This window comes from Gadus morhua, chromosome 22 (genome assembly GCF_902167405.1).
Source record: "Gadus morhua chromosome 22, gadMor3.0, whole genome shotgun sequence".
In the NCBI taxonomy this organism is placed as follows: domain Eukaryota; kingdom Metazoa; phylum Chordata; class Actinopteri; order Gadiformes; family Gadidae; genus Gadus; species Gadus morhua.
Window position 1 is genome coordinate 21,534,384 of NC_044069.1, and position 23,864 is coordinate 21,558,247.

The window sequence follows — 23,864 nt, forward strand, 5'->3', positions numbered from 1 at the left end:
TCAACACAGATTCTGTCATCGGCGTACAGAAGGCACAAGAATGAGGGGCTTAGAGAACACACCCTCCGTCCCTGTGCTGCTGAGGAGGGGGGGGGGTGTATATCTGACAGAGCAACAAGCGAGCGGATTGTCCTAGCCCCCCCCGTGGCTTCCTCTGATAAGTCATTTAGCAGACCTGGTGCTGGGCTGTGAGTCCAGACCCTAGCCCGGCTCCAGCCACACAGCCAGCGCTGGCGTCGGGCCATTTGGGGTGCATTTAATAGGCCTCATTAGGCATCACTATACGCACAATGATGTTGAAGATGATACAGATATACGCATGGAGGGAGGTAGTGTGTGTGTATATACACACATGCAAACACACACTTTATCTCCCCTCATACGATGGAGAAATATAGATATAGATACAGTGTATAGCTATAGATATATAAATATATAATGTAATGACCCAATGATGGCTGGCATAATGAGCCTCATTAAATGTATCTATGTAGATCTATCTAGATCTAGCTATCTACAAAGAGAGAGAGATCGCAAGGAAGATATACACGTATCACATGCATCGCACATGCATACACCATGCCCCTAGTCTGTACCGTCGGCTACCCTCCTCCCAAAGCCTCACGGGCCATTTGCATATCTAAGCTCCGCTCGCGATGCACGCCGAAGAGCGAGGCGACGGCTCGCCCCGCTGCCGTGCACGTGGCACGCACAAGGAGCCTGTGAGCGTGACGGGGGGGGCCACGCCTGTGCACGGTGGCCCCTCACGGCCAGGCGGCGTTGGACGGCGAGCTGCAGCGTCCCTCGGTGTAGCTTTCGCCGTGCAGCGTGTGAGTCAGCCCATAATAATCCACCACACTGCCTTAATTCAAGGGCCCGTTGCCATGGCACTGCCTCCATCATCAATAGCCGGAGAGGTGGCTGTCGTCAAACTCTAGTCACGTTTGTTTTCCCTCCCCCCCCCCCCACCCCACCTTCCCTGACTAGAATGAGTCACCGGGCTGCCTCTCCTCACTCTGAACCCCTCCTCCTCCAGGCAGGAGGAGACGAGCGCTGAATGTGTTTTGATTAGTGTTTACTGCGGGTTACGTAACACGCCGCTGGGTTCACGGAAACGCCGCCCTGACAATCACCGGAGTGGTCTCTCCCATCCTCCTCCTCCTCTTCGCTCGCATGTGTTGGAACCATGAACCCCACCTTCCTCCTCCTCCTCCTCCTCCTCCTCCTTCTCATTGTCTTGGTCCCTCCAAATTGTCTTTCTGTTGATTGAGTTCAGTAAAAATAAAAGCTTGTATAATGCACATACGATGCTCTTTCACTCTTTCAGCAATTGGCATTGTTGCCGCATTCGACGACAGCCACCCGTCCATGCACCCCCTCACTCATTGGTCAGTTGTGCCTCCATGCTCCAGTCACATGGATGGATCGAACTTAATGCCGTTCAGACCAAGCAGATGATGGTCGTTTACATCATGCAGGATGCTCAATTACAAAATACACACATGAAGGAGGCTCCATATTGAGCTTTGACAATAGTGTGTGTGTGTGAGTACGTGTGTGAGTACATGAGTGTGTGCGTGCGCGAGTGTGCAAGTGTATTAAGAACACAGCCATAAGCCAGTGGATGAGTAAGCGAGTACGAGATGAGCAGTAATTACACCAGTGCCTGTGTGAGTATCTTAGCCTCCCATTGTGTTCCTGGGACTGCTTTGCCCTTATAATCAATCCCTGAAGTGACTCTGATGATTCACATCAACCTATTTACACTGTGGATGGATCACGAAGACTCGGCTGGTGACTGCCAACACCCGTTATATCAGAGGGGCGAGCGCATCAAGCATCCGCATCGGTGTGTATGTGTGCGTGTCCGCGTCTCACTCGATATCAGAGAAACCACAACACTGAAAGGTACTCTGGTGTGCAACGAGTTACGAGGCAGGCTAATGAATTAAACAAGCTGCAGTACAGACAGTGTGCGCATCTTTCTCCTAGGCATCCTCTGAAGCTCTGGATAACACAAACACACACACACACGCACACACACCATAGCATCCCCTTTGCTTCCCCCCCACTCCTCCCTCTATTTTTCAGACTGCCTCACCCCTTTCCCTCAGACTTATGTCCCCCTTTCCATCCATGCCTTCCTTACCCCAGCTCCCTCTCCCTCCCTCTTCATTGGGACTAGCTGTCTTCTGAAGAGTGATGCCTTTCACTAAAACTCAACAAGAAAGAGGCACATTTTGCTGCATCATATTAAGATTAAATAGAGAGCGGGAGAAACAGAAAGCAGAGAGAATCACTTTCACACAGAGTACCACCCGCCTGTGAAATGACCCCCGGGCCTATGTTTCTTTGCGTTAGTTACAGTAATGTACCGCATACGATAACAAGCCCTGGAAGGAGCCAACGAGTAGGTGCTGGGTCGGGGGCTGAACCGCACCCGCTGTGGAAGATTTAGCGTCGGCCATCTCTTGCCCTGTACGCCTTCACCTAGGGTGTAAAGGTCAATGCATTTCACAAACGCACCTGATCAGAGTCACCACTGGCACAGCGTTTATCTTGACAGGGCAGGGGGGAAAAGGTCATTCATTGTGATTATTTTTTATCACGGGAGACATTGCCATGTGTCTCACACACACACACACACACACACACACACACACACACACACACACACACACACACACACACACACACACACACACACACACACACACACACACACACACACACACACACAAAAAAGGGCAAACTCCGGTCATTTAAACTTCTGTTGAACCAGAACAATCTCCGTCTCAACAATCAGACATCCACCCCCCCCCCTCCCCTTAATGATAGAGGGCTGGGTCAGGTTGCCCCCTTCTACCCTACCCCCAGAATGATCTGGAAAATGAGCTGAAAATACCCCAAACACCTGGCTCTCATGTTTCCCCTTTTGAAGCAGTGTGTGTGTGTGTGTGTGTGTGTGTGTGTGTGTGTGTGTGTGTGTGTGTGTGTGTGTGTGTGTGTGTGTGTGTGTGTGTGTGTGTGTGTGTGTGTGTGTGTGTGTGTGTGTGTGTGTGTGTGTGTGGCGGGGGAGGATGTCCTGATCCCGCAGAGGTCAGAGCAAAGGGGAGCAGAACATCAATAAAAGGGTTCAGAGTGTAAGAGGAGAAGGGCCGGGTGGAGGGTGGAGGGTGGAGGGTGGGGGGTGGAGGGTGGAGGGTGGGGGGTGGAGGGTGGGGGCGCTGTTTGGGTTCAACTCAATTATTCATGATGGGTAATGTGAGGACCCATGCTGTTTGGTGGTGGTGTGGTGGGTGGGGCTGAGGAGGTGGGTGGTAGTGGTGTTGATGGTGGTGGCCGGTGGTCCGCCGGTGGAGGTGAAGATGGTGGAGGATGTGATGGTGGTGAGATGGGTGGTGGTGGTGGTGGTGCGGTGACTGGGGGTGATGGTTGTGGAGGTGGTGGGGGTGATGGTGGAGGTGGTGTTGGTGCGGTGACTGGGAGTGATGGTTGATGGTTGTGGAGGTGGTGGGGGTGATGGTTCTGGAGGTGGTGGGGGTGATGGTTGAGGTGGTGTTGGTGGGGGTGGTGGTCGGTGAGTGTGTGATAACTTTGCACTTGGAAGAGAGGCAGCTGCGACACACACCGCACAACACGCAAAACTTTTCAACCACTTCTGACATCCTCTTCTGTTTCTGTTGAACCCAACAGAGAGACGCGTGTGAGTGATGGGGCGCAAACATGATATGGTGACGCGGGGAATAGAGCATGCTCCACAGCGGTCTTCTTTCAGGATGTGAAATTAATCGTGTTTAAAACTTTAGAGTAGAGTAGACGGATTGGGTTCCCCCCCAGAAGAAATTTAAGCGTCAAGCGTCAGCGTGAATTTTTATTCAACAATTTGTGCCTTTTCTGAATTAATTCATGGCGGATATTTCTTTACGTATAGGAAATTATAATTATTTTTGGATTACTATTAATTATTCAACTGTATTGTTCATAACTTTATTCATATTCAAAACATTACAGGTGTTTTGGGATGTTTTTTTTTATAAATCATGTAGGCCTACATCTCAAATCAAATCTATGAGAGAATGACAACTAACGTGCCTGCGCAAGCGCGTGTGACTGTGCGGCATTTTCTTGACACATCGTGTAAATGTGCGGCATTTTATTGACACAGATATCGTGTACAAGCCCATAAATACGGAAGAGGATTAGGGCCACACATGTAAAAAAAAATTAAGTTCTGACTTTATTCTCAGAATTCTGAGAAAAAAGTCAGAATTCTGACTTTAATCTCAGAATTCTGAGAATAAAGTCAGAATTCTGACTTTAATCTCAGAATTCTGAGAATAAAGTCAGAATTCTGACATTAATCTCAGAATTCTGAGATAAAAAGTCAGAATTCTGACATTAATCTCAGAATTCTGGAAGAAAATCTGAATTCTGACATTAATCTCAGAATTCTGACTTTAATCTCAGAATTCTGAGAAAAAAGTCAGAATTCTGACTTTAAAGTCAGAACTACGGGTATCTGTAAGGACCAACCTCCGTGGGAGAGACACTTTGCTTTATGCAGTAGGAGGAAACCTATGGAAAGCCAAGAAGGCCACAATCCGGCCCTAGAATGGCGCGGTAAAAGTGCAAGTATTCCGTACGGAATCCGTACGGAACTAATAGCCGCGGCTATTAGTCATATTGAGATGGCAGTGTGCGAAATACCTGTCAATATTCGGGGATGCCCTCATCCCCAGATTGTTCTCGATATGCAGTAGCCAGCTAGGCCATAACATTACAATATTTCGTGGATGCAAGCAAGCCAAGACAATCAATCTATATCTATAGCCTACATGACAACACACACACACACACACACGCACACACGCACACACGTTAAACACACTGGTAAAGCAATAGGAGCCTGCATTGGCTAAAGTTGTTGGGATGCACGTTATTTTATAACAGGGAGGGGCAAAGTTGTGCATTACAATGCAAACACGACAATAATTGGCACCGTTCTTGCGCACTCAGAAGAACATGAACTGAATAAATGCCAGGTATATAGCATATTGGAGACGGGCACACAATCAGTGCATTTGCAAATGAGAGCCTGCAGTATGCCCGATCTTGTGACATTATTTAACCATCCATCTACAGCTAATACGATCAGACAGATACATCATTGATCACATATAAGCCCACAACAAGCTTAACATCACCACGGCAGGTGCGCTCTCTCTCGCACATTCACACAATCACTCCAACTTCTCCAACTCCAAGGCAAAGCTGTTTCACTAAGACCACAAACAACCACAACTAACCAGCCTACATATCCACAACAATGCACAACAATCAGTTATATACATTGCCTCTATCTTCTGTTTGGCGCACATGGCTAATTTGCATACATGCACAGGACTGTCGGCTCCGCTTGTCAAAAAAATAGAACGTATTTGTGAATAAATGCTTTGAATTCTGAATACTGGACTTGGTGAGCTTGGTGAGTTGGCTATGGGACGTGCACTTTTACCGCGCCATTCTAGGGCCGGATTGTGGCCTTCTTGGCTTTCCATAGGTTTCCTCCTACTGCATAAAGCAAAGTGTCTCTCCCACGGAGGTTGGTCCTTACAGATACCCGTAGTTCTGACTTTAAAGTCAGAATTCTGACTTTTTTCTCAGAATTCTGAGATTAATGTCAGAATTCTGACTTTAATCTCAGAATTCTGAGAAAAAAGTCAGAATTCTGAGATTAAAGTCAGAATTCTGACTTTTTATCTCAGAATTCTGAGATTAATGTCAGAATTCTGACTTTATTCTCAGAATTCTGAGATTAAAGTCAGAGATCTGACTTTATTCTCAGAATTCTGAGAATAAAGTCAGAACTTAATTTTTTTTTACATGCGTGGCCCTAATCCTCTTCCGTACATAAATGTAAGGATTGATGAGTAAGTATTTAATCGAGTGAGTGTTTAAAATAATGAATGAATGCGGGCGCGTGTGTGTGCATCTGTCGCATGCAAACTAAACACGTAACGCATACAGTCCATTGCAATGTTAGCTGGGGGACAAATGCATATTATGAACACAAGTCGATAAAGATAATGTATATGGTAAGAAACGATGTTTGTTAATGTATTGCCGCATATCATTAAATAGACCCGCAGTTGCTGCCATAGGACCGCATATCATATGTGTGTTAAGTTTTCTTTGCCGGAATGTACATGACGACTCAGTCATTTTGAAGTCGTCATGAAAACGTTATTCCATGTGTGAATTAGGCCATATTATTTGGCCAAAAACTGAGCCATTTGAAGTTTGAATTTCCTGTGGTCATGCATCTGTCTCAGCGGAGACTGGACATGCCCTGTCAAAATATCACCTCGTCAGGTTCAAATGCGGTCATGCCTCTCAAAGGGGGTGAGGGATGGCACTCATGTTGGTATATTTCATGTTACGCCCAAAACACACCTACGGGTATTCAGACCAACCAATTTTAGATTTCGTCGGGCGCAAGAGTCATTTATCCGCGGGTATAATAGCAACAGCGCCAGAAATCCGCCCACAAAGTCTGCGTTTCAGACCGTTCAAATAGGGCCCAGAGAAAGAGACAGCAAGGACAAGAGAGAGCCAATGTGTATGCGTGTACATTTTGCCGCCTGTCAACTTCTTCATGTTACTTGGGGTCTCTCTGGATCACTAGCTAGGAGGAGGAGGAGGGTGTGGGTTCAAAAGGTCTGGTACTGGCTCCTCAACTGACACCTCTACAAAGAACCAGCCCCAGGCCACAGTGTGAGTGTGTGTGTGTGTGTGTGTGTGTGTGTGTGTGTGTGTGTGTGTGTGTGTGTGTGTGTGTGTGTGTGTGTGTGTGTGTGTGTGTGTGTGTGTGTGTGTGTGCGAGTGTGTGTGCGCGAGTGTGTGTGTGAGCCTTCAAACAGAGGCTTCAACGTCCTTCATCTGACCATGAGGACAAAATAGATACCAACTCTAGGGTGGGGTTGCTTTGAGCAGGACACACACATTCTCTCTCTCTCTCACACGCACACACAGGTTTTGGGTTGCTCCCCTGTGAGCTGTTGTGCGTGTCCGCGATTCCCAAACACAGTTTCAAGCCCATTCCCGTGTATGCATTTCCCTCTCTTGGGGGACACCTTAATACATGCCTGTGATACGACCCCACCTACATCCCCTAGAGTGACAAAAAGAGTTTATGCTTGGGCAAGGCCCACGTGGGCTGAACCCAATCTGTCTGTGTGTGTGTGTGTGTGTGTGTGTGTGTGTGTGTGTGTCATCCAAAACACGCCATGGCTGTACGATACAGTTAAAATTAATCCTATTGAGAGATTGGAATGAGGGTGGGAATGACAATTTTGACATGACAATTTTCAACGACTAATGTCATGCGACATTTTAAAAACATGTTGCCCATGGTATCTCAGCAGTACTTAATAATGCGGTAATAAATTTACATTTACACATTTTACCCGTATCCAAAAATTGCAGCTCCCCCGATTTGGATTTTGAACTTGGCAATATTGAGATTATGATAGTATTTCAATTAATTCTGCCCTACAAACTTGCCCACACACACACACATTTAACATTACATGTAAGGATACACACAAACACACACACACACTCTTCCGATTAGTGTGGTGATAAGCAATGATTGAGTAGAACAGAAATGTGCAAAACTGTTGTTGTGACGACAGCATGGGTCTACTTACTGCGTTACAGCAAGGCCCTACATACTGCATTACAGCGAGGGCCTACATACTGCATTACAGCGAGGGCCTACATACTGCATTACAGCGAGGGCCTACATACTGCGTTACAGCGAGGCCCTACATACTGCATTACAACGAGGGCCTACATACTGCGTTACAGCGAGGCCCTACATACTGCATTACAACGAGGGCCTACATACTGCATTACAGCGAGGGCCTACATACTGCGTTACAGCGAGGCCCTACATACTGCGTTACAGCGAGGCCCTACATACTGCATTACAGCGAGGGCCTACATACTGCATTACAGCAAGGGCCTACATACTGCGTTACAGCGAGGGCCTACATACTGCATTACAACGAGTGCCTACATACTGCGTTACAGCGAGGCCCTACATACTGCATTACAGCGAGGGCCTACATACTGCGTTACAGCGAGGCCCTACATACTGCATTACAGCGAGGGCCTACATACTGCGTTACAGCGAGGCCCTACATACTGCGTTACAGCAAGGGCCTACATACTGCGTTACAGCGAGGCCCTACATACTGCGTTACAGCAAGGGCCTACATACTGCGTTACAGCGAGGCCCTACATACTGCGTTACAGCGAGGCCCTACATACTGCGTTACAGCGAGGCCCTACATACTGCGTTACAGCGAGGCCCTACATACTGCGTTACAGCAAGGGCCTACATACTGCGTTACAGCGAGGCCCTACATACTGCGTTACAGCGAGGCCCTACATACTGCGTTACAGCGAGGCCCTACATACTGCGTTACAGCATGGGCCTGGCTACATACTGCGTTACAGCGAGGCCCTACATACTGCGTTACAGCGGGGTACTTAGGCTTACAAACAGGGTTGTTTTTGGTGGGGGAGGCTTTGCTCACAACCACAGCACTCAGGATATCCTGTCCCTCGCGTTGACACTTCCAGCCAATCGCACGACAGACCAGCCCGGGCAAGAATGTCATCAGGCTGACATATTTCACATCTTCATGTGGAAATCGGCCACACACCAGTACCCCTGTGACGGAAACTACGTGTGTTCTGGATCGTGGATGTGTGCTTTGGTTAGTTCATGTCTGCAGGTTGGGTTTCGGAGGTAAGTCTGAACGCAAACAGGAAATGAAGTTTAGAATGGACATTTTCTGCAATGCAGAGCGACATGTGAGGGTCTAGAAATGTACGAAGTGTGCGTGTTGTGGAGGGAGCGATTTCACGAATCGACCAAAGTAAGTCTGAATGAGGGGAGACCCTTGGATAATACTGAGAACACACCCATGAAATCACAACACGACCGAGACAGCCACACAGCTCTCTGCTCATGGATGTTACCGTTAGTATATCAGACAGAAAATAGCAATAACAAATCCACTGCATGAATATGTCACTTCCCCCACTCATCAAGGAGCATTCCCCACACGGTATCCCCCTCCCCCACCGGCCCTGGTGAAACCTGCCAAAAGGAGATGTCTGTTGGGGAGTTGGTCCTCTGCTGCTCCCGTCACTTATGAGTTTCCAGTCCCACCACACACACACACACACACACACACACACGCACACGTGAAACGTCCCAACGTCCCTTTTTGGTGTTGAGGCGTCAAAAGCAGCAGACACAACTTGAAGGTTATGTCGGACAGAGTTCGATCCACTGAGAGATGCACTTATTCCGCAAGCCTTCGAGAGTGAGTGAGTGAGTGAGGGAGGGAGAGAGACTGATTCTCAGTGATCAGGACTCACCCGGAAACCGTGACAACAGGAGAGCCGGCCTAGCTTGTTCCAATCAGGGGTCTTCCTCTGCAAAGAACTGCTGGATTCCAACAGCAAAACAGGACTCCGCGAGTACCTCGGCGAAACGTCTGTAAGAAGTTTCGCTTGTGTTGGATTCTTATGTGACCTGCGGTCCCCACAGAACGACAAGAGGGTCACGGCTGCGGCATGCGTCTAAAGCCAGCGGCTTCACAACAGTTTCGGCATGGACAAATTTCAACACAAAAGAAGACTGAGAGGAAAAGGGAGTGAGAAAGAGAGTGATAAACAAGAAGGAGGAAATGGGTGTATGTCTAGAATAGAGGAAACAGGTTGGTAGCCGGAAAACTGAAAAAAAAAAATTCTAAGTAGGGGTTGATACCGGAAGAGAGCGCAAGAAGAAGATGTAGGCAGAACTACTCAACAAGGAGTTCCGGCCCGCTGGTAGAAATCGACTTGTGAGACCAGTGTTTTGGGCTCAATGATGGTAATATATTGGATGTATTAAAACAAGTTCACCCTCCACTGTGTTCTACAAACGCTCACATGAAACCAGACAGCAGCGGTTATTAAAGCTAGTCGGCCAGCATGTGAGACAACAGCCAACCAACACTATTTTTTCATCCCAACCGAATACATCAATACAATTAATTCATAAAAATAAATGTTCCCTATCAAACTCCATTCCCTCCCCAGAGACAGACACTGTGTGCAGTCAGGCTGAGGTTTTTAGAGTCTGCTTCCTGCTATAACCAATGGTTTTCAGGAGGGACAAGGCCCACGTTTCGCTGAAGTCGGCAGAGGAGACATCACAGTTGTTTTTCTGCGCTGTGCATTCCCATATGACGTACCTGTACCAAGGTGTGTGTGTGCCCGTGTGTCTCCCAAAGACCACACTTGTCATCTGTCATTGGTGTCAATATCATTTCAGGGATCAATAATAAAGATTATCCTACAGTATCGCATGTCTTGCTTGCTGAAAAAAGAAAAAGGACAATGGCCAAACTTATAAGTTCAATAACTGTTAAAACAGGTCACACTTATAACTTGGCCAACCAAATTATTCAGTTTGGCTGTGGTTAAGTCAGTGTCAATATAAAAAAATGCATCCATCTTCACTTTGCCCACCACACTGAATAGTTTGGTTGTGCTTCATGAAAAGGCTCAGCGCCCTTGCCCTGTTCGATGTTTAAACTATAAATACTGCAGTGGCCCTCCAAACTCTGCAGCCTTGTGCAGCCCCTGTGCATTATAAAACATGGCAGCATGTAAGGAATGACAGGGAGCATGCACCCCTATGGCCCACCACCGTGTCAACTCTCACAACATGTCTGTTACCCCGGCCCCTTCCTTGAGGCCCCACCACACTGATCACACACGCCTGGAGCGCCTACACACCTCAGAGCGGCGAGGGCTTTGCCAGCACTGCATGCTGAGCACCAGGTCGTTGGTTGTCAATTCTTTACCCCAAGGATATACTTCCAGCGTTCATCAAGGGTATTATTATACCAGGGTCCACATGCTGAGCCCTTGAGTTGGATTCTTATAACATTGGGTCAGGGTAATCCCAAGGTATTCATCAGGTATATGGCTGAACTGAGCCTGTAATTCTCTGTGCAACTGTTGTTTGGTTTTTCCCCTAATAAGGGCGGGTAAACACAGTTTTAGCGAGAGAACGTCCAACTACGAGTTCAAATAAACTGTGAGCCGTAGATGACGGTCGTCAAGGTTTTGGAAAAAAACACACATATTGGGTTCTGTAGGAGCAGGTCAAGGGGTGTCGTCTGAACCAATAGAAAACTAAGACTCTGGGAAGTATAGTATTTAGCTGGAAGTAACAGACTCTAAATCTAAATCTACATATAGCCGACTCTTATATCCAAAGCGACATAGAACCATTCATTCACGCACACCGACGGCAGAGTCTACCACGCAGGGCGACAGCAGCCAGCTCGTCAGGAGCAGTCGGGGTGAGGCGTCTTGCTCAGGGAAACCTCAACACCCAGCTAGGAGGAGCCGGGGATCTAGCAACCTACTGGTTACCAGTCAACCCGCTCTACCTGCTGAGCTACTGACTTCTTAGACTAGACTTATGCATGACCTAGACTTCTTGTATTTTACTAACAATTTCAACTGTTTAACAACTTTATGCATTTTTGGCAAAAATAACACGTAAATGTTCCCAACACTGCACATAAGAAACAAACGGTGACCTTTAATAAAAATACCATTTGAGTGTTGTTGAGGGAAGCAGTCACAACACTTAAGTCGCCTTTACTTCAACATTAAAAAATAAATCCATTAAATAAATCTAAATATCTTTGTGGTAAAACAGTACTACGGGATCAAAACCGACCAAACTACCTAAATGTTATTCATTTTGAGACATAATGGGTTCACTTTAAATAAACTATGAAAAGGCCATTTGCATCCACTCAAATCCAAATATAGAGTCGATTTCAGTCGTAAAGAGGGTTATGTAAGGGTGACATGAAGGGTCAATTTGACATGCTTTCTAGATAAAAACACAATAGATACAGTGTTCACAGCAAAAAATATTCTCCTTGGGTTTAAAAATAACATGACCCTGCTATTGCATTACATAACTCAATAGTCGCATGTACGCGTGTACCTGATCAACTTTAGAAAAGAGGGAGAGCTCTTCCAAACCAAACAGAGACCGCAAAGGACTTAGCCTTCCATGAAACTTTAATACTGCTAGTGTGAGCAGGAGGGAAAGAGAGTGAGTGAATGAGAGAATATGTATGTATGTATGTATGTATGTATGTATGTATGTATGTATGTATGTATGTATGTATGTATGTATGTATGTATGTATGTATGTATGTATGTATGTATGTATGTATGTATGCATGTATGTATGTATGCATGCATGTATGTATGCATGCATGTATGTATGTATGTATGTATGTATGCATGCATGCATGTATGCATGTATGTATGTATGTATGTATGTATGCATGCATGTATATATGCGTGAGTATACGTGTGAGTGAATCAGTGAATGAGTGAGTGAGTGAGTGTGCATTTGTGTGCGCACTTGCATGTGCATGATGTGAGTCACTCAGAAATAGCAGGCTACGTGAGTCACTGACAGTGACCCTGTGTTCAAGCATCTCTGCTGGAAGCCGTCGTATTTCAGGCTGAACAGCAACACCCAGTATGTCATCCAGGCAGACACAGAAGCGGGCTTTGTTTCATCAAAATATTGCCCCCATTTGTCCACGCACTAAAAGGATGACCAAATCGCGTTTAAGCAGAAAGCAACAGCCAAGAAGAATACACAGCATGTGAGGATAATCCATTGAGGAAAATACTGGAGAGATCGTAAGAAGATGTTATGATAGTCTATGAACTACAATTAGAGGCCTATCATTTCTGGTGAAATACATTGCAGCTAACGGGTGGTGAAAGATTATTCTAACATTTCCTCAGACCCAGTATAGCGGACAGGGACTAATATTTCATCAGTAGAAAGGGGGAAATAGTCTTTATTTTCCTCCCTGGAAGCTTTGTTAAATAACAGTTTGCCATCAGCCCTCCGTGGCCTTGAGGATCAGACTCCAGCGGGGGATGGAGGCTGATGAATGCTTTGGTGTAACCATGATGTGGAAAGAGGAGCGGGTTCGGCCGACGGAGCCGCCAGTGTTTTCTAGAGGTTCTGGGGGCGGGATGCGGCGGCCCTGGCCCGGGGCCTAGCGGGGTCTTTGGAGAATGCGGTAAACATAGTTGTAGCGTTACAGCGAAAAGCTGGAGAGCGGTCCGATGTCGGCTCAGGGAACATGGGGATGAGGGGTTGGGGGTAGGGGGTTTGGGGGGGGGGGGGGGGGTTTGGAGCACTGGGGTCTGGTGGTCTCCAGTGAGCCTATGGACTGTGGAAGGAATTCAAACCCCCAATGTTTATGGCACTACAGGGCCTAATTGTTCCGTCAAATTAAAGGGATAAAAACTGTTCTTTTAATGATCGGGATTTTCCATGACTTGGTTTTATGAACGAGAGACCCCTGAAATGTTATGTTACAGTATATTTAAGAAATAAACAGCCCATACATCATGGGCCGTTTATTCTATTTTTTAAATGCCCATCCATGGATAGTCTGGTTAATTTGATGTTCAGCAGATAAAAGCAGTAAATATTTTCACGTCAAGATTTGCATTAACATTAAATTACAACTCTTGATAAATAAATGCATGAATTTATATCATATTCGTATCGTTGCCTTGGCTTGGCAGCTTTATCTGACTCACTGGACTCACGTTTGCTTGATTCATTCAGCTGTACAGAATGTTAAGGGAACCTATAAATAAAACCACACTCGCTCGACATTCAACACAGTTCCGGATGCTTCTGGGATAATTTATCATCGCCTCTCAAACTGAACTCAACTCTTCGTTGGTACAGTCACCTTCGGTAGGATAAAGTCTCATAGAAAGTAAAGTGTTGTACAGAAGCATGTTGTTGCAGAAAAGGCTCTGCATCTTAAAACATGTAAAGGCGAACAAAGCTATCTTCAGAAAAGAACATTAAGATTTACAGAAGGATAGAGAGGACGAAGAGAGACACATTTCAGTGTTTGACCGCCGGGGGGGGGGGGGGCATGCTTCAGGGGTACATGCCAACCTGAAAATGGGGAGGGGGGATGTGACACAAAAGCCCTGTCAGGTCACGTGACAACGACTCAAGAGGAATGGAGCCGCTTGATTGGTCAAAGAAGGAAGTCCAGGGAAACGTGTTATAGGTCTTTTGTCTGTTGTGTGTGTTTATGTGTATGTGTATGTTTTTGTTTGTGTGAGTGGGAGAGGCCTGAGGCACTTTAGAGCATACAGGATGATACAAAATGCAGGGCTTATTCCATTGAGAACCAAAGCCTAAAAATACAACCCACATATGAAAAAAATTAAAAAAGTGAATGACTATAAAAAACACACTGCCACTGGAGTGGTTATGAAACTTGGCCATAAAAAGAATGAAGAAATAAAGAAAATAATTAGGTAATGACGTGACTTCTTCTATGTTTGATATTGTGTAACTAAATCAGCCCATGCAACTGTAGCGCAAAATCAATACTTCTTTCCAAATATAGCTCAGATTCAGGTACTCAATGCTTTAAAGTAGCACACACGCCGTGGATGTCGAGTCAAAAACCTGTTCTGTAAAGCTTTTCGTTAGAAGTATCACTCATAGTATCACTTAAGACCATGATCTTTTAAAGATATATACACACAGATGCATTAGAAACACGCAAGACCACAGAATCACTGACATCCTTAGGAAAGACCATTAAAAACAAACATTTTGTTGCGCTAATGTATCGTTGGCCTTCTCATGAGCTGGTGCCCACACAGTGTCGCACGTCGAGATTCAGACCGAATACAAGGAAAAAATAGCTATAAATAAGTGGCAGACGTTGCAACATCCATAACATTTTGGTGAGGATTTCCTGAGCAGACAATCACATGACCAATTGGAGAAGTTAGGAAAATAACTCTGGTTCCGAGGTGCTTTGTATTCATGAAACACAAGGTTATCCATTTCAGGCAAACGTCAAGTGACAAACCTCAACAAAAACATGGATTACGGAGAGCATCAATGCTTCAACGGATCCGTTACAACTGAAGAAAGGAAACAACCGAGGTGCTAATAGTATTGGCAAAACACCTTGAATCTGTTCTTCCACTGCAACACCCATGCATGCCTCGTTGGTGGAGAACAGCCTGCCGCTGGCCCCCACCACCACGGATTACATTAAACACAATACCACCGGCTACAAAGCTTACCACCACTCGTTTGGGACTGGGGGGAAATGTAGAAATCAACCCAGAGCTAAATCCATTCACAGCCAAGAGAATAGGCAACAAAAGGCATTAGCATAATAGATGGGCTCCACAAGACATTATGTAAGAGAGGTTTGACGCTAACTCGTTTATCAGCTAGCGTTTGTGTAGCAGCTAGCATTAGTGTAGCAGCTAGATAGTGACACCGCCAATAGGATGCTTGAAATAAAAGGCCAACAGCAAGCCTTTTAGATTGTTCCATTTCCCAGTGTGTGCTCAAATTACAGTTACAGCGTTGGCACAGACACATTTAGTCCAGGCTTGCATTTGCATAAAAAAACCTCAAAGAGTTCCCCAATGGTTACAAAGCACTAGGGTGGATGATATGCATTTACAAAATACTGCGTTATGCAGCACTTTGCAGCAGCCGCTAGTACCCACCCTATAAAAGTGTACAGGGAAACAAGTCTGAGATGTTTGGATCTAAACAGCAGGCAGGGCCAACGGCACATGCATTAGTCTCCAACCAGGAGGCTACTGAACCTTAAATATGGTTTAACCTGGGTGTTTATTTCAGTCAACCAGCATACGAGTATTTTCGTATTTTCAAATAATGCGACATTTGATATAAGTGCATTTTTGCGCAGAACCCCAGGAAGCACTTCTACATCGGTTTAGATCCCATAATGGACGTCCTCCGAGCACATCCTCTGCAGCTGCGCTCTGTCTGGGTAAATTGAACGTGAAGGAGAGGTTCATCTCAGGTCATCGAATCCTTCCCCCCCCCCCCCCCCCCCACCGCCCTAACAGCCTAGAAAACGACAGCCAGAGCATCTCAGGACATCGACATGGGCTTTGATTAGATCACTGCAAATCAAAACAGGATCTGGATTTAGACCATATCATCAACTCTGGGATGCCAATGAGCCACACAGAGAAGCGGTTTGAGTGTCCAGTTGCTCGATGACATTGGGCTGACTCTTCCAGTGTAACTGTCACAGGGCACTTGAAAGCCCAGATGCTGGGGCCAACTGCCAGGCTCCTTATGTCCCACCTCAATGACCTTCTACGTGAAGCGCTTGTTAAAGTCTAAAGAAACACACCAGAGAACACCCAGGTTTATTGACTGTATACAAACCATCAAATGCACCGACCGATACGATCTCACCTTGCGGGGGTATATGTATATATATACATAATATATATATATGTAAGTGTTTATACTGTGTGACATTTCCCGGCAATCAATTGTATACATCTGGCGTAACGCATTTCAAATTGTATTAGTTGCCTAAGTGCTCCCCTGCCCTACTGTACACCATTACAGGCTGAGAGCTTCCCATCTGTAATCCTCATCAACTGTATATATACACGTCTAATGGAAATATGTTATGCTTCATCTGCCATTCAGTAGCTGTGGAGGATTACCAACTTGCCCTCGAGCATGTAACTGCAACTCAAAGATCATGTCACCGACATCATGTAAACGCCATCTGTAATCCACTCCTCGAGCCCCCCGCTTGATTTGAGAGTGTGTTCGGGGCAAAGTCCCCCGGCTCGTTCTCTCTCCCTCTCTAAATTAGTGAGCCGTCTTTTAGGACGCCACTCATTCCGTCAAATGAACGGCATGACACTGTTCCCCCGATGGGCTCCGCTAGCCTAGATCGAGAGAGAGAGAGAGAGAGAGAGAGAGAGAGAGAGAGAGAGAGAGAGAGAGAGAGAGAGAGAGAGAGAGAGAGAGAGAGAGAGAGAGAGAGAGAGAGAGAGAGAGAGAGAGAGAGAGAGAGAGAGAGAGAGATTTGGGATTGATCTGAGGCTATTTTTGTACGTGTGTCCCATTTGAAAATAAATGGTTCAGACAGTTAGCGGAAGGGGTCAGGCTCCCAGAATGCTTATTGAACTCTCAAGAAAGTCATCTTGAAAGCTAAATTATAGAAACGGTTGAAAATAGGCTGTTGTGGCGGTGGCTGTGTGTGCTCCCCACCCTAGAGAAGGTAAAGGCAATTTTTGATAAAGGAAAAAATGAAATGCAGAACATCAGAGCAGAGGAGAAGTGGAGGTTGAGATAAGGCTACTCTTCCAATCCTCGGGGAAGGACTCTAGAACACACACACACACACACACACACACACACACACACACACACACACACACACACACACACACACACACACACACACACACACACACACACACGCGGCTTCAATCTAGCTTGCCCACTACTGTGGAGCAATCTTCAAAGGTAGCCCCTTCAACCATGAATCAAATACTTTGCCTTCAACAATTCTGCATGCATCCCACAACGATCGCCGAAAAACTATACAACTTTTTATGTTATCTCATTGTTATTACAGTGTGATTAGTCCCAACATTCAAACCAGAACATATTCTCCAAAACAATTGCACACAGTTTGCTAAGCCTAGCGGTGCTAACTCTGCAAGGTTAACGTGTTTGACCGCTATGGAGACATAGCCTGGCTATACCTCCAGCCCGGTACCATTATGATCGGACTGGTGGCTGTCATCACAACGTAATGGTAATGACCCTCCACAGGCCAAAGGGACGACAGCAGATGGCTACGGAACAGCACTTGCTGGGAAGCCACTCTGCTATTACAGCCGTACACTTTGGCTTTCTATCGGTCTCCCTTGTGTGACACACACGCACGCACACACCCACAGCATGTGTGGAGTTTACGTGTCGTCAATGGACTCAGTCACACCATAGACCCATCGCTTCGCGGTGACTGGCACAGTGGGAGGGGGGGGGGGGGGCAACAAAGAAGCCACTGAGGCATCCACGTGCACATGTGCCCACACACACACACACACACACACACACACACACACACACACACACACACACACACACACACACACACACACACACACACACACACACACACACACCCCACAGAATGCAAGCTGTCATTCAGCCCACCCACAGCCCCCCAGCTGTGGCTACTAAATCCATCTATGCTTCATCTATTACTTGCACATGTGCACGTGAGCGAGCACCCAAAAAGAACACACACACACACACACACACACACACACACACACACACAAGCACGTGTGCGTATGAACAAATACACGTCTTGCATGACTTCAGGCAGACAAACTGTCCCAAGTTTGCCACAACTCCCCCCTGAACCCTGTGCTATCTGAGTGACGCGTGGAGCCGCTGTTTCACTCTCACACCAAACTGAATCTCAGAGGGCCTCTCCCCCACACATAGACATAGGAGTTCACTTGAAATCTACAGTAGCCAAGTGCACTCTAACCTCACACACACACACACACACACACACACACACACACACACACACACACACACACACACACACACACACACACACACACACACACACACAGGCCAAATCCATAAAGCATGATGGGCCAGCCAGTGCAGCAGGCACACACACAAACACGTGAACCCTGCTGGTTGGGTGGCTCATCGGCTCCCTACCCGGCCCTTTTGTCCTGCCTGCTGTTTATCCACTGGCCCTGCCACCCCGCCCTTTCCTCCCTTTCATGATGACCTCACCCCTCGCGCCACAATGCCTTCACCATGGTCCCACGCACGGCTCCTGGGTCCCTCCCCTTGTCCTCCAGCCTTGGCCTCACGACGGGCCTTTGAACCTCCAGAGCTCAGGGTTCCCCGGGGCAGAGAGGGGAGCGGTGGCTCTGGCTAGCCCGCACCCAAAGGCCTTTCATGGGGTCTCGCCCCGGGACTGCAGGGCCCAGAACCTGAAGCCATTCATTAGGCGCTCCCAGCCCACGGACGCCCTGTTATCCTCCCCGCCCCGTCGTAAAAACACTAAACAACAACTGCAGGCTGGGGTCAGGGAGGAGGGGGTTGGGAGGAGCGTGGTGGAGGGGAGGAGGAGACACGCAGACCGCCGGCTGGATGAGGGTGAAGCGGCTAATTTTGGCGACAGGGCACGGCACTCCAGAAAGAGGGGTTTATTTTTGCCTTATATGGGGTTGCACATGTGTATGGTTGCACACAACCCCACAGCTATTTGAGATGGGGGGCCGGGGGGCCGGGGGGGCAGGGGGGGGGGGGGGAGGGGAGTCACCAAACTACAACAACTGAACCCATGGAGGACATTCCTCGGGCCGGCCTTTTCATTCTTGCGGGTACGATGTCACTGGAATGATGTCATCTTCTACTAACCCTCTCCCACTGCCGCCCCCGCCCCCCCCCCCCCCCCCCCCCCCCGCCCGCCCGCCCCCCCTGTCGAAAGCAACTCAATCTCTGTGTAAAAAAATAAAAAAGACCCATACTGCATGGTATGCCTCACTTAGTGAGTCTTTCTTGTAAGTGACAGAAAGAAAAATGCTAATAGCAGAGCTAAACACATTACACCGTACAGAGACAAAGGCAAGGGGGGGGGTCTGCTCTTCCCCACTCGTTCAGAGAACTGTTGTTGCGGCAGGAAATAACTCATTGGTCACATGCAGGAAACGGGCGGAAGTAGCCTCGTTCTGCTGAGAACACGTTTCCACGAATACCCCCCCCCCCCCCCCCCCCCCCGACAGGGAAAGCACCTCTCACCTTGACATTTCCATGCGGTTACATAAAAAAATAAGTGCACCACAACCTGGTGCCCTTCAACCCCAGCCCTCAGAGGACACAGCCCCCCCATGCCAATAGGTGCAGCCCCCCCCCCCCCCCCCCGCCACTAATACATAGTATTGCTATTAATCGCACGACCCAGCATCCCCTCACTGCTTTATGGTACAGAATAATACCTGCCATGTCCACCGCCCCGCCTTCTCTCAACACGCTCTCTGAATCTTTGAATGAACGTGTGTGATGAGAAAATGCAGCTCGGCTGGTTAGACGTACAAAGAGAGATGCGCAGAGATTCCCAGGAGCAGGCGTCCCCCCTTTCCAGACAACAAAAGGGGACTAGAGGGGAGAGACAGGCCCCGGAGGCAGCAGTTAGCGTTGCTGTTCCTGCTACGGCAGCACTTCACCCCGTCTGCCTGGCTGATGAGTCGCGCCAACCACAGCTAACTAAAGCCTGGACCCTGCCCCCTGATGAGTCGCGCCAACCACAGCTAACTAAAGCCTGGACCCTGCCCCCTGATGAGTCGCGCCAACCACAGCTAACTAAAGCCTGGACCCTGCCCCCTGTGGAGGTATGACAGAAGCTCAGCGCCTGGACCACAGCGAGTACAATAGGATCTTTGAACTCTCACCGTCTGGTTACTTCAAGCACTGTTTCCTTAACTTGTACACCTACTTCTAAAAAGGTAGCGGTATGAGGTGATTGTGTTCCGGAAATGCTTAAATATTACATTGCAAACAAATAAATCACATTGTTTTCCGCCGGGGAAGGAGTGAAAGATGTAAAGTTGTTGTGAATAATTGCCATCGTAACATTGGAAGATATTGGTGACTGTCAGTGACATTGTTCCATCCTGCGTTTTGGATGAAGTCCGCACCCATACGTCAGCCCATCACATTTGAAAGTACAAACCCGATTAAAGTAACTAATATCCAGAGCCAAAACGGTTTGCTACTTCCGACAAGCTTTCCTCAGATGAACTCAACTGACATTAACTGAACATTTGCCATAGCTTTTCTGGAACAGACTTGGACACCATCCCTGCAGAGGGCCTCTGGGCACAGAGACAAAGATACACTTGAAAAAAAACGAAATATATATTTAAATAGTGAATAAAAAGTGAAAGGACAGCTTATGTTGGCAGTGGCGCATGGCCTGGCATGGCTGTGATGCAGGTGGGGCAGATGGGCTACAGATGGGGGGGGGGGGGGGGGGGGGATGGTCAAGTTGAGCATGATGCTGGTGCATGTCAAAATGCACGCTGAGGAGTAGCATCCTGGGCTATCTGGGTAGGATCATGTGGGTGTAGCTATGTTTATGCATCCATTATAGGATAGGATAATGTTGGTTTAGCTTTGGATGTGTATCCATTATCTCTCTAGATAGGATTATGTGGGTGTACCTATGTCTGTGTGTACATCTAACTAGGGCTCTCTCTTTCTGGAAGGATAGTGTGAGTGTAGCTATGGTTGTGTATCCAGAATATCTCTGGATAGGATTACGGGGGTTTAGCTATGTTTTGTAACCATAATGGACATTTTTGCCAAAATAAACACATATTATTGTAATTACTGTGCGGCTAGCCTCGGGAGACATTAAGTGATAATTGTGTGTGTGTGTGTGTGTGTGTGTGTGTGTGTGTGTGAGAGTGAGTGAGTGAGTGAGTGAGTGAGTGAGTGAGTGAGTGAGTGAGTGAGTGAGTGAGTGAGTGAGTGAGTGAGTGAGTGAGTGAGTGAGTGAGTGAGTGAGTGAGTGAGTGAGTGAGTGAGTGAGTGAGTGAGTGAGTGAGTGAGTGTTCCCCTGTAACATTTATGTTTCTCTGAACCATTGATATAGGGAGTCTCTTTTAAATCCGTCATCAATCCTCATGTTAACCAGTAGTAAGGAAGACTAAAGGAACAAAGGAAATAATGTTTATGTTATATGTGTGTACAGACCTTGATTCCTGACTAATGTTGATTAGTCAGGAATCAAGTAAGGCTGCAGAAATGTCAGTAGCATTAACCTTTTTCTCTCAGTGGCATTGTATTTTCATGAGTTGAGAGATTGTTGTGATACGATACACCATTTGAGTGTGCCATAATAAATATTGAATGCTTAATGGTGATCTTTCACAACGAAGCTTTGATCCACGAGCAGAACTGTTGAATACGATCACTGAATCAGAGTATGCCCGTTTTGTTATTCCAGACTTATAGGACTCAACGTGCCCCGAATGCCTACCTCCCGGTACCCTCAACATTTATCATCTTCATTCCTTCCCATCCTCCATAATGGAGGTGTAAATGCATGGACGGATATTGAACAGCTTTCAAAATAGAGGGGGGGGGGGGTCAGGGCTTGTCTCTATTGGCTAGTTAGGACTACCCTCCCTGCCAGAGGGTTCAAAGGAGGGCAGGCGGAGAGAGATGTACGCGTCGGGCGAATTAATCCGATCCAGATGCTCAGCGGTGAGAGAGGTGCTTCCGGTGGTCAGAGTGTGGGCAGATAAAGGGTTTAAATTGGGGGGGGGGGAGGGGGGGTGGGCATCCTTATTTAACAATGTAGGATTGAGGATGTGAGGGCGAGGGATCTTGAGATGTGAAGCTGCTGCTGCTGCTTGTGATGCTGATGGAGGGAGGGTGGGGTTAAAGGTCAAGGACCGGCCAGCACCAGGGAGGGGCTGGCCCTTCTTATGAGCGTGTCTCTTGTGGGTAAGTGGGTTTCTCTTGAGCATGCATATGTGAGTGAGTGAGTGAGTGAGTGAGTGAGTGAGTGAGTGAGTGAGTGAGTGAGTGAGTGAGTGAGTGAGTGAGTGAGTGAGTGATATCACATTGTTAAGAGTCCTTCAATGTTTTTGATTTACCATGCGATGACTGACAGGAGGTTGAAGACCCCCACTTCAAATTGTGGACTCATATTTCCCTGGACGGAGATGGAGCGGGACGACGACCTTGCCATGTTATAGAGAGGGAGAGGGAGAGGGAGAGGGAGGGGGAGAGAGAGAGGGAGAGAGAGAGAAAAGCCTCTGACCCTGTCTGTGTTGACTAGCCTAATGGAAAACGCACCCATACTGCGCGTTCTGCCCCACATTGACAGAATGGGTTCGACTTGAATCTGCACCCGAGCATTAATTATGCAGTACATTTGGCTTCCCCGTTCTTTTTACTCCATTCTGAAATTAAACCCTATATTCTTCTACCGGGACGAAGAGGAGATGAAGAAAAAAACAAGGGGGGGGGGGGGGGGGAATGGGGGGGCGGACGTGACTGAAATATCTATACGGTAACCATGGGAGATGCGCCCATAAACTTTATTTCCACAGGGTTTACTGAGCCAATTCACTTGATCCCACTACTTAAAAGCACCATTAGGAGGGGAGGGGGAGGGGTTATTAGTGAGAGGATGGGTGGTAACTTTAACACTTGCATGGCGCTGCGCTTGAAGTGGTCGTCGGCCCGACAACGGAGGTGAAGAAGCAGGAGGGGAGCAGAGGAGAAAGTGCCTAAGAGAAGCCGGAGCCCGAGTAAAAATAGAGGGAATAAAAAAAGGCGGTGTCCAAACAGCAGCATCCGCTGCATCCGGGGGAAAGAGAATGAACTGAAAGGAAGTCATTGGAGCCGGTTCTTTCAAAGCCAGCCACCCGCTCTCCCAGCCATCCCTCCTCCTCCAGGTGTTCTTTGTCCCACATCCAGCCTTTCATGCTAACGCTCAAAGCAGCCTAAACACTGTTCAGAGGTGCTACACCGGGCTCGGATGTTTAGAACAAGAAAATCACAAGAAAAAGAAGGAAGAAGAGGAGTGTACATGGTTACTGTCAAGTGTCCGTCGGAGGTGGCAGTTTGGGGACAATAACTGTTTCTCGTGCACACACACACACACACACACACACACACACACACACACACACACACACACACACACACACACACACACACACACACACACACACACACACACACACACAGGCCAGCTGACTAGGGCTCAGGAGAGTGGCTAAGGAGTCACTCTCTCTGGGCGGACGCAGAGCTGTGGAGGGTT

At 47.4% G+C, this 23,864-nt stretch overlaps 1 protein-coding gene across 3 annotated transcripts in view; it reads right to left on the reverse strand.

Moving 5' to 3' along the window:
- elmo1 (engulfment and cell motility 1 (ced-12 homolog, C. elegans)) overlaps positions 1 to 23,864 on the reverse strand; it is an 85,091-nt gene that overhangs the window by 57,485 nt on the left and 3,742 nt on the right. Inside the window, exon 1 of one of the 3 annotated variants that reach the window (XM_030346323.1) lies at positions 9,460 to 9,791. The exons of 1 other annotated variant lie outside the window; for it this stretch is intronic. The gene's annotated coding sequence lies outside the window, so the exon portion shown is untranslated. Of the gene's footprint in view, positions 1 to 9,459; positions 9,792 to 23,864 lie in introns of those variants that run through there. One more of the 3 variants, XM_030346325.1, reaches the window with a different exon arrangement.